Genomic DNA, 11,365 nt, shown 5'->3' with positions numbered 1-11,365 from the left:
AAAAAAAAAAAAAAAAAATCTTATTTTCATACTGCATTTTAGGAATCTATAACTAGAAAGTGCCAAAATTGACAATGGCAAATGATTTTCCATCTTAAACTTGAGAGCACTTTCCTTTGTAAATGGTACAATGGGAAACGTGACAGTGTGGGAATTAACGTTAGGCAAGCCTGGAAGATGCTTGAGAATCTGTCTAAGACATGAACTTTTTTACCCTAAGAATTATCTAGGTTTCCTTCCTTACGACAAGGCCACAAGATAAAGTATTTCATGACAGTATCTATGTAAGGCCTATTTTAAAGAATTAGTTTATCTAGAAACAATAAATAACAAATTCTGAAATTCCAATCAAAATTTAATTTTTTGTGTTTTGTGTTACAAACTATTGTTTGCAAGGCTTGACCACCTTTCACTTAATAAGGTCTGCTTACTGTATAAAATACACAGAACAGCTTAGTTGAGTAACACGGCATTTTTGTGGCTATGATTTTAACTAGTTAAGCCAAGGAAATATATGACAGCTACTTTCTTTTTAATCTTACTGTTGAAGTAAAGCTGTAAACCTTTCCTTCCAGAAATAATCCTCAAACTGATTGCTGTCAACTGATTGCTAGAGGGAAAGTCTGTCAATGAAGGAGGGTGGAGACAAGACAGACAAGCTCCCTCTTTCTACAAAAATGGAAGCTAAATCTGATGTAATCTTTGTATATTAAAGATGTATTCCATTTGAACCTTTAAAAAAATTTCTATATAGTAGGCAACACGTTAATTCAGGAAAAACTACATCTGTTGACACTCCATTATCAAAGAGACATGATGTTATTCAAGTGTTCAGAATGAAACCCTGTATCTTTGTTCCTTAAAAATGAAAGCGTATCTTGTAAGAGCTGATTTTGGATACTAGGGGATAGATACAGTCTGCCCTTTATACACTTCAAACAAATTTGTATAAAAATTCAAACTCCTATCAGATTTCTAGGTCTAAAATATATTGGCCTCATACTGTTCATTTGTAGATAATCACCTACCTGCCTCAGAGGGTGTAACGAAGATAATTAATATCTATAGAGTGTTTTGTACCTAGTAAGCACTACATAAACGCTAAATTATGACAAGGACCGAAGTAGCCCACTTCCTCTCCATCCAGAAACTAAAAGGTTACATTCAGTATTTGGATTACTTTATTCACTCATGTCTAAAAAACAGTATCTCACTAACTGATATTGTGCCATTTATCAACACAATCTATCTCCCTATTACCTTGCTTCAGGACTTTTTTAGATATCCACCAAGATCCCATTGTAAATAACTACAATCTTAGAACACATTTTCTATGTAGTTATTTACAATGGGATCTTGGTGGATATCTAAAAAAGTCCTCTGTTTGAAGTTTATACAAAGTTTGATTAAGCATCTTTTTTTCCCTTTAAACACTTTTTAAGATGACAAAAAGGTAAGACTTAAATGTAATACACAAAAAGGTTGGTTAGCACTCTGAGGAATCATAGCAGAGAAGCAATATTAAATTATTTTCTCCATTGTTCTGCAGGTAATGTGTAACATTTTCCTTAATATCTACACATTTTATAGCACCAGTTGAAAAGGATTTGCTTTGCCATTCCAAGTTAAACAGATGTACGGCATTAACAGGAAATTTTTGACAACAAAAAAAAAAACCAAACCCAACTATTTTTCTGAAATTCAGATGATGAGCGTATGCATTTATACTGATTTTGAAAATAAAGGTAAAGGCTAGAGCTGTGCATAGGTGCCTATCAACACTTTCTCGATTCCTATGTTTACTACAGCTTAGATGCCAAGTGCCATTTCTCTCCAAATTCTGACGGAATCCTGAAATGCCTCAGCATCACACAGAGAAGTAAAATTTTTCTGTTTTAATAATGGAGTTCCTACAGGATGCGAATTCAGAATCAAACTGCAAAGGCTAGATTACTTCTCAAAATCACTGTCAAGGTATTAAGTTGAAAGTATAGTTAGCTCATCACTGTGTCCCTAGGACATCATGTCTGCATTTCAAGGAGGAGAAAAGGGAGAATCAGCAATTTCAGTATTTTAAGTAATACCTTTTGCAGTATTCTGTAAATGGAGAGCCTTCATTTGATGAAAAGGTTCCTTTTCCTCACTCTTCTATGTACACACATGTGAAGAAAATACAGCTTTTTAGCTAAAAGCAAATGCACCAGTGACCTGATCAGTCAAGAGGAAACTCTCTTCTGTTCAAGCAATATTGAATAAATTTTCCTGAGACAAAACAGCTTGATCCTAGAGGAAGCTTAAGCAGAGCACTGAAATCTTAAGTTCTGCTTAGAATGAGGGTAGTCTCTTCTACTTGCTGCTCTTAGCAAAGCAGGTGAGTGTGGCATAGCAAGAGGAAATGTGGAATACAGATGTAAATTTTGTCAGGTTTTTTTTTTTTTTTTTTCCTCTGTCTAAAGCAAGTATATATTTAAAAGCCCTTGAAATTTTTTAACCTGAGATGCACAACTGCTTCAGCTGAATGAAAGGCCATTTAGGCTTCATGAACTTCAGCCATATCCAGATTAATTCACTCCCATTTCAAAAACAATTTCAAAACTACAAACTTTCAAAATCTCCATAACTGTATCAAGCCCAAAGGGTCCTTCTCCCTTATAAATGAGGGAGGGAAATAAATGTAATGCAATAAAATGCACTGTCTGTGTGTGTTTTGTCAATTATTAGGCCTAGCATAAAGGACACAGCCAGCATAAAGATGAACCAACAACCAAACTTTATTTGATACAAAAGGGTCAGTACATGGGTGAGCACTGGGGGGACAAACAAGTCAGTCAGATTATACATAATTGACATCAATCCCACTGACCCCAACAACAACACCGCATGACCAACAATGGGTGGAAAAAAAGGTGAAATGCAGCCTCCCATAGAAGGGATGGGAGACAACCGAGTCAAAAAGCCAAACACATAAGACCAAGGAAGCCACATACTGAATCTCTACACAGCCCACATTTACAAAGGCCAGACCTGACTGGAGCCCAGTTCCAGGGAGACAGGAGGTCCTTCCCCAACAAGGAACTCTGCACAGGGCATCCACCTCACACACAGACACTGCCCCTGCCTGCAAGGGGTCCCAGCTTTTATCCCTGAGTGGGACACCTGACCTTGGGTTACTGAATGCAGACACCTGGGGTCACTCACCCAATGGCTCTCCCTGCAAGGCCGGCCCCACCCTGGAGGGAAGCCTAAAGGCAAACTCACCCCCCCTTTGGGAAGGGCTGTGGGAATCACCCATGTGTCAACCTTAATTTGGGGCTTGGGGTTGAAACTCCAGCATTTCTGCATGACACATAAAATAATACTATACATTTCCCTGTGTCAAACACATCTTATGGGTAGTTCACACTCATATACTACAACACAGACAAAAGGACAACTGTCAGTTAGTGTGCACACACATGTGCCAGTACTATTAAATCAGAACAAAGAAGGAGGGTGAAAAGACATTTTTATCTGTTAATTATCCTGGCCACACAGCACTAGTAATCTACATTATTACTGATGAGGTATGGAAGTGAGGAGAAATGAAAACTGGTGAAATTGCTGGCCTCAGAGGATTATGATACAAAATTTAGCTGGAGGCAAGTTACTAATGGTGCACCCCAAAGGGCTGATATTGGGGCCAATGCTGTTTAACATTTTCATTAGTGACCTGAATAATGGGACTAAGTGCACCCTCAGCAAGTTGGCAGACCATTCAAAATCAGGCGTAGTTGTGCTGCCATTCAGAAGGACCTCAACAGACTGGAGAAATGAAGTTCAGCAAAAGGAAACACACATTCCTGTAGCAAAAGGCTAGTGACCAAACAGATAGAAAGCAACTGGGCAGAAAGGATGGGGGGGCGGGGGGTCTAGGGAACAAGAAACTGAGCATGAGCCAGCAGAGTGCTCTTGTGGCAATGAAGGCCAACACCCTCTTGAGCTGCATTAGATAAAAGCACTGCCAGCAGGCTCAGAGAGGTGATCCTTTCCCTCAGCATCAGTGAGGTCACATCTGGAGTACTGTGTCCAATTCTGGGCTCCCCAGTACATGAAGGGCACAGACATACTGATTTGCATACATTAAAGGGCCACAGAGATGATAGGAGGATTGGAGCACATGTCACACAAAGAAAGGCTAAAAGAGCTGGGGTCATTTAGTCTGGCAAAGGCTCAGGAGGGATCTTATCAATATGTATAAATACCTGATGGAAGGGATAATAGAAGACACTGTCAGACTCTTCTCAGTAGCCACCAGTGAAAGGACAATAAGCAGAAGACATAAACAGAAATACAAGAAATTCCACTTGAACACAAGAAAACACATTTTTCTTGTGAGGGTTGTCCAACACTGAAACAGGTTGCCTAATGAGGCTGTAAAGTATCCAAACTCAGAGATATTCAAAACCCAACTGCAGCTAGCCCTTGGCAACGTGCTCTAGGTGACCCTATTTTGAGCAGGGGGATAAGACTAGATGATCTCCAAAGGTCCCCTCCACCTTCTCCAGTTTTGCGATTCTGTTGTTATATATCTACTTGATCTTTTGTGTAAGCAGTTTCATGGCATAAAGGCAAACCACCGTTAGTTAATATGATAGTGTTAACCTCCTATCCTGAATTTTTAGTGTATCACTTACATGACATATTTGGCTTTCATATCTACAATTCAAAATTCTAAGTATGAAGTAAGAGTAATACTACACCATCATATTTCCAAGGAAATCTTGTTACCCTTTGGGGATTAAGCAAAATAAACACTAGTGAAAGTTTTAAGAAAGAAGTTGCGATGTCAAAATTCAGTAAGATTAATTCAAAATACTATTTATATTTAAAATAATGAAACATTAAAAAATAATTATTTCAAAACCACACTTTAACTTAACTAATGAAATGTACCCATATTATTCCAGCTCATGTTATTCAAGCCATTGCAGCACATATGCCCCTTTAGTAGCTTTTCCACTTCACATTTCAGTTAGAAACATTTATTTCATTAATACAAAGGGCTTACCTTTCTTCTCTAGGCTTAAAAACTTTGTAATCGATTTGTTAGTTTTAGCCAAGGGGGCTTAAGTGCATATTTTACCCTATAGAAATTTCTTCAGTAGTTGAACAGAACAGATTCTTACATTGGTAATTAGAAAAGCTAAACTTCTAAATATACATGAAAGGGTAATAATAGCTTTTTGTGGCTACAGATGGAGGTGCAATCCTGCAGCAACATTAGCAAGAGATTCTGGTCAATTCCACAGTTTCCATTCAAAACTCTGTAGGCAGCAGGAAGACTGATAAAGCCCTGGTAACTGTCACTTGTTTCACAGATACCAATAGAAATAAGAACTGGGTTGAAAATAGGATCTTGATTTAACAGACTAGAAAGGTCTACAAAAGAAAGACAGACACCCCAGCAAAAAAAGAATCCTGGAGAGATTCTTCACTTTTGAGGTCAAGGAAACACGGATGTAAAACTAAAGAAAGGGCTTCAAAGCCCTTTCAGCAGCATGACATAATTTTCTTCTGTAAAGACACATGAACTAGCTGTCCTCCTAAAGTGGTATCTAGATAATAACAGTATCTTTAAATCATTTCAACAAATTTACTCATCACAAACATAGGTCAGTCTGTTATCTAACAGAATAATATAAGTAAATTTTAAGTAATGCAGTCACAATTACTACCTTCCAGTTCTATAGGACATTTTCAGTAGTAATTAAATTTTCAAGTGTTGCCTATACCATTATGCATATCCCACCGTATTCCACCTCTACCCCATTTTTTGTTAATTCTTAAGAGGACACCATCTGAGCAGCTGAACAGAATGGACAGTAATTGTAAGGTGGGGAATGGGGAAAGAAAGAAGTAGTAGGGACACAAAGCTAACCTAGGAAATTAAACCAAGTACTGTGTTTGGATCAGCCCCCCGTTCTTAACGACTAAGACACAAAGGCTTTGAGCTATTAAATTACGCTTCTTCCCTGGATTATTAATGGATTGGCCACAGGGTAGGGAATTTACAAAGGACCTAGTATCATCATCAGAAATCTGTAGGGTACAAATCCTTTTAAACAGTGAGTAGCAAAAAAAAAGCTAAACAAAAGTGGAAAGTATATTTGAGAGTAGACAATTGGTGCTTAGGTGTAAGAAGAGAGAAGCAAGTGACCTAAGTGATTGTTATCCTGACTTCAATATATGAAAAGTTGTGGTTTTCTTTTTTTTTAAAAAAAAATTAAAAAGTAATTGACAATAAGAAGTAAAATACCAGGGTAATTTCAACATAACTTTAAAAAGACATATTAGTCTGGAACAAGTAAATTAACTTTTAAAAGCAAATATCAAGGCAAAGGAATCCAATCTCTCCAGATTTCAGTAAAAAATTTGATATAGTATCACCCAGCAATTATTTACTGGTTGAAAAAGATAGAGTGTAACACAAAAATAAAGTGGATATGAAACTAACAGTGACATATTCTATAGACTTACTTAAAGTCCTTCAAACTCATCTTATTTCATGTCTGTGAACCTGGCAAAAAGTAGCCGTGTTTTGATAAAAACTGGTTATAGGAAGGACTCTTGAAACAGGGGAGACTTGCTAACTTAGAGAAGAAATTGGAGGATTGTTGGGATAGGCATATTAGAAATGGGAAAACATTTAGCAACTCTTCAAAGCATTACATGGTGTCTTACCATTTGAGTGAAACAGGAAAAGAGAAAGCACACACCCATGTCTAGTTTACTGCAAGAAGATTAAGCCAACCTGGCATATCTGTAAACCAAACTTGATCACCAATATGTGATAAAGTATTTTCAGTAGACCAAGTGGAGCATTAGCACTATTATTCAAGACTTTGAGGAAACACATCAGGTACAAGGTATTTGATGCAGGTGAGGTACGTTCACAATTCAGGACAATCTACTAGGCTCTGTATCTTCCCATTTATTCTGTTTTACTAGACAGTCTAAAAGGTGCTTGCTCTGCTTGTTTGATCCTAGCACATAAAAGCTGAGGAAGGCATGTGATCAATGTTCATAATTTATTGAGGGTTACACACCAAGGACGGGGTTGTTTTAAAATAAAAATATTGAGATATTAAAAATTAGGAATCAAAGAATATATTTAGGCTGGAATTTCAAAGCAAATTTGAAGCATTAGGAGAGAAGCTTTGAAACATCTTTCCACAAAGAGCAACAGGGCAAAGTACTTAACTGGCTTTAAGGTAGACTGTGATGACTTTATGACTGGGATTAGACATGATGGTTACCTAACTCAGAAAGGCCTTTTCTTCAGCCCTGAATTACTACAGTGAAGAACTAACTGCTCCATATTCTGTTCCCCACCTTCCCACTCTTTTTGTTCCCACTATTCCCACTAAAGTTCAACTGAGGTAATGAGAACTACATACAATTTTTTACCTTTAAGAAAAAACAGTATTAAGACTTATACCCCTACCTCTCTAGGTTACATGTTATAATAGAATATTGCATCAAAGCAGATGACTAGAAACTCTCCTTGAGATAAAAAGATCTAATCAGCAACTAAATAGAGCAGTGCATTGCAAACATACTGAAAATATATTGCCTCTTTAGGCCTTCATTAAATATTTGTTCTCTTCGCTAGTTTAATGGATTCCTGATTACTACCAAAAAAGGAATTTGATTGTACTCTATACATGTACGCCTCAAATACTGGCACTCTCCTTTCTATATTGATGTTGCTATCCAAAAACTTCACATAAGCTTCTGTTAGGACATACAGTTACCTACATCCCTCGTAACTTACTACTTTTTTGTTAATCATTGAACAAACCATTCAAAAGTTTTCTTAGGGCAGCGTGTAATTCAAAAACAGCTACAGAAAACAGAGAAGGCATATTCACATGACTACAGATACGGACCAGTGACCACATGCTTAACTCTACAGCATCAGGAGAACATTAAGCAATGTTGCAAACAGCTAACTCTTCTCCATTCAGCTCCTTTCAAAGCCACGTTCAACAAGAAACATGCAGCACTATGGCTTCATGATACAAAAAGCATGCTCAACCTGTTGCAAATAATGTTGAAAAGGTAGGTGGGTCTGTTCACTGAAGTCACTATGCTCACAGTCCATTGTATCAAACACAATCAAGTCATTACTGTACACACAATAAAGTCTGGTGACTGTAAACATATTTCCCTACATCCTTCTGGCTGACAAATGATTTTTTTTCATTTTAGATTAGGAAAGAAGCAAATGCTTTTCCAGTGTAACTTGATCTACACTTCAGCAGCCAAACATAAATTTCACTTAAAAAATGTACACTGGACTGAAACTTAAGCAATGACATGAATTGTTCAAACCCCTAATTTTTCAGAACCTCCCTATTATCCACGTATGATCTACATAGCCAAAGCACTGACCAGAACAGTGCTGGTTACACAGAAAAAGTATTTCTATCATCATGCTATCTCAGACCAATAAAAGTCAACCACTTAATATACTTTGGCCACTCTAGAGACTGTTGTTCATGACAGCATTTCCAGTTAGAGACAAGCATCAGAGAAGAAAACAAATTGCTCTCCTGTTCCAAGTTCAAAGCTAACAAACTCTACCTTTATTGACTGTCGTTTGACTTCTACCATCTTTTTTTCTGTGATAAACCAAATCCTCAGCAACAGAATGTCTTTTAATTGGTTTGTTATAGACCAGACTAAGGCTTCCACCTTAAATGTCATAAAATGCTGTATATGTGAGGATGATTTAGTTCAACAATGACATGCAGTCTTGGATTTGACAGAAAGACTCCATTTCAAAATCTTCCTCTCTGACAAGTCTCATTTTAAAATATTTTACTTTATTTCCAGCTTGTGCTTGGTTTTGGCTCTTTTACTTTGTTGCTGTAGAACAGTGATATGAAAACTACTGCATATATGCTTGTTTTCAGAGAAGTGTATTGAGTGGTTAGCCTAGCTCATATGTTCTTGCTTACCTCACCGATTTCTGGGTTATTATTAGTTTATTTTACTAGTATAGCCCCCTTTTGCCACACACTTACAATAAGCTCACAACTTACAAAACTTGATCACATGTGCTGCTGAAGAACACAAGCTCCTTAATTCCCTCATTCTAATGACATGAGTTAATGCAAGGTACAGTCTCCATCTATAACACACATCTTTTTCATCAGAAAGCAATACTTTTACATAATTGGAACAAAAGAACTTAATAGTATTTGCCACTTACAGTATTATCAAAAATGTTAGGCTACTAAAGCAATTAACCCCAATCTAAATTAGTTCCATCTGAAATAACCTCAGTCTAGTTTTGCCAGCAACAAACCTAGTCAAATATATGAAAATTCACTGATGTCATTAAAATATTAATATTTTCTGCAGTATGAAACCATGATTTTATGAGCCTAAAGCCCTCATTTCCTAGTTTATAAAGAAATACCTGCCACAGGAATAAATAGCCCTAAACAGAAACATCTTACTGAACAGTAGTTCTCCCCAGTTTCAGCTCATTTAACAGGCAAGTGTCAAGAACTATTACAGTATTGCCTCTGAGGCAGTAAGCAAAATTCTTGGAAGTAGCTTATCACATTTTAAAAGTTTTTTTTCAAAGCATGGAAATAATCAAAGCAGACATCACACAGATTTTAGTTGCGGTAGTTGAGAGAGTCAACCTTTTCAGCTGAAGTTGTGGTCTCCCTAGTCCAAGTTTTCTGTATCTCAGAAAATATGGTTTTGTACAGAGTAAAAACTGAAAGTAAAATTTAACAGCCTGGTTATTCTGTCTTTCCATGAGGACATATGTGATTCTAAAGCATCATCCTTATACTGTCAACCACTTCCAACTCTGCAAGAGATTTCAGGCTCTAATGTGTAAATCATCACTACATGCTCTAACAGTACTTTCTATTTAATCAGGAGAGGAGAAAAAACCCCTCTAGAATTACAACAAATAACTACAGTTTAGTTTTAAATGAAATGATGCAGCTTATATCTGACCTGAGTTTCAGTCTTTTCCTAGTGGGAAATATAAATTCAGCATTTGGATACATAATCCTACAGCTCTCAGAAGCCGACTCCGCCGCGAACACTTCACATGACTTATAGCTCTCCTCCCGATTCAGACGACAAGTCTCGGCGGAGCAGGTGCAATAGGGTATTTTTTCCTTCCTTCAGAGATCGTTGCCTCGTATGTAAATTAATTAGCAGGTCTTCCTCACGCTCTCGTAAGCGGGGAAGGTGAAGCTAATGAATTATCAGCGTTTAATTTCTCACACGGAGCGAGTGACCCGGCAGCCCGGCGGAGGGAGGGGGCTCGCTGTTGTTACCGCTGAAGCCACAACGGTTTTGACAGCGTCAGCGGCGATAAAAGTGAGCCTGGCTCCTGCACAGTTATGTCAAGAGAGGATTTTTTTGAGCCACGGGCAGGGTTTGGAGGGAGCCTCGGGCACGCGAGGGGAACCCCCCCCCTCTCCCACGCCAACATATTTCTCTCCCCCTTCCCGGCAAGTTACAACTGCCCTGCCAGCGCGCCGCGCCCCTCCCCGCGCCCGCCTGCCCTGCGCTCTCCCCTGGCTGCCGGGGAAGCGGGGAGCGAGTCCCGACTCCCGTTACCTCCTCCGGAGCCATGGAGAGCGGTGCGGCTGGGAGAGATATTCCCCCAAATTGTCACCAGGCCTTAGTTAGCTAATCATAGGCAGTGAGGTTTAAAGCTGTGTAAGAAGAAAATAAAATTAAAAGGTAGAGCACTTTCGTGGGAAAATTTAATTTACATGACACTGTTATTTTTCAGCTTGCATAATGCTGTAGATTTTGTGTTACTTGTATACAAAATAGGAATTACTTGTAACTCCACAGCTGAGGTTACACTGTGGTTTGTACTTATATCAGGACTGAAATTTCTCCATTTAATATGCGAATGCTTTCATTTAGACTACACATTTGGCACAGTAGCGCTTGAGAATTACAGATGGATTTTCTTGTTTAAATAATATTTATTTGCCTTCTGCAGAGAAAAATGTAATTGTCCTCTTTTTCAAATTCTTCACATTTTCTTCACATTGGTGAATCCATGTATATTGCAAGCCATTCTTACTGTAGGATAAGAACACAGGCAAAGCTGATTTTGAACTTTTAAATACTTGTGACAGTCCAATTAAATTTGACAGAGATTTGTCAGAGAGCTGTTTCTGATTTTATTTTTAAAAATGCATGTCCTGGATTAATATTCTGATGAAATGAAGTTTTCTTTTGATTATGGTGTCTGATATTCTGATTTTCTTCATTGTTTTTTGACTGCTTCTGGCTATATCCACCATATTACATCATCGCACTTAGTGCT

At 37.8% G+C, this 11,365-nt stretch overlaps 1 protein-coding gene across 2 annotated transcripts in view; it reads right to left on the bottom strand.

Moving 5' to 3' along the window:
- Positions 1-10,668, bottom strand: part of LOC113481620 (heparan sulfate glucosamine 3-O-sulfotransferase 1-like) — a 59,284-nt gene extending 48,616 nt beyond the window's left edge. Inside the window, exon 1 of one of the 2 annotated variants that reach the window (XM_026851419.1) lies at positions 10,639-10,668. The gene's annotated coding sequence lies outside the window, so the exon portion shown is untranslated. Of the gene's footprint in view, positions 1-10,023; positions 10,286-10,638 lie in introns of those variants that run through there. The other variant, XM_026851418.1, reaches the window with a different exon arrangement.
- Between the last annotated feature and the right edge of the window lie 697 nt (positions 10,669-11,365).

Source organism: Athene cunicularia (assembly GCF_003259725.1).
Source record: "Athene cunicularia isolate RWA chromosome 6 unlocalized genomic scaffold, athCun1 chr6_part1, whole genome shotgun sequence".
Lineage (NCBI taxonomy): Eukaryota > Metazoa > Chordata > Aves > Strigiformes > Strigidae > Athene > Athene cunicularia.
Note: the sequence above shows the minus strand (reverse complement) of the source record. Positions and strands in the feature narration are given on the sequence as shown.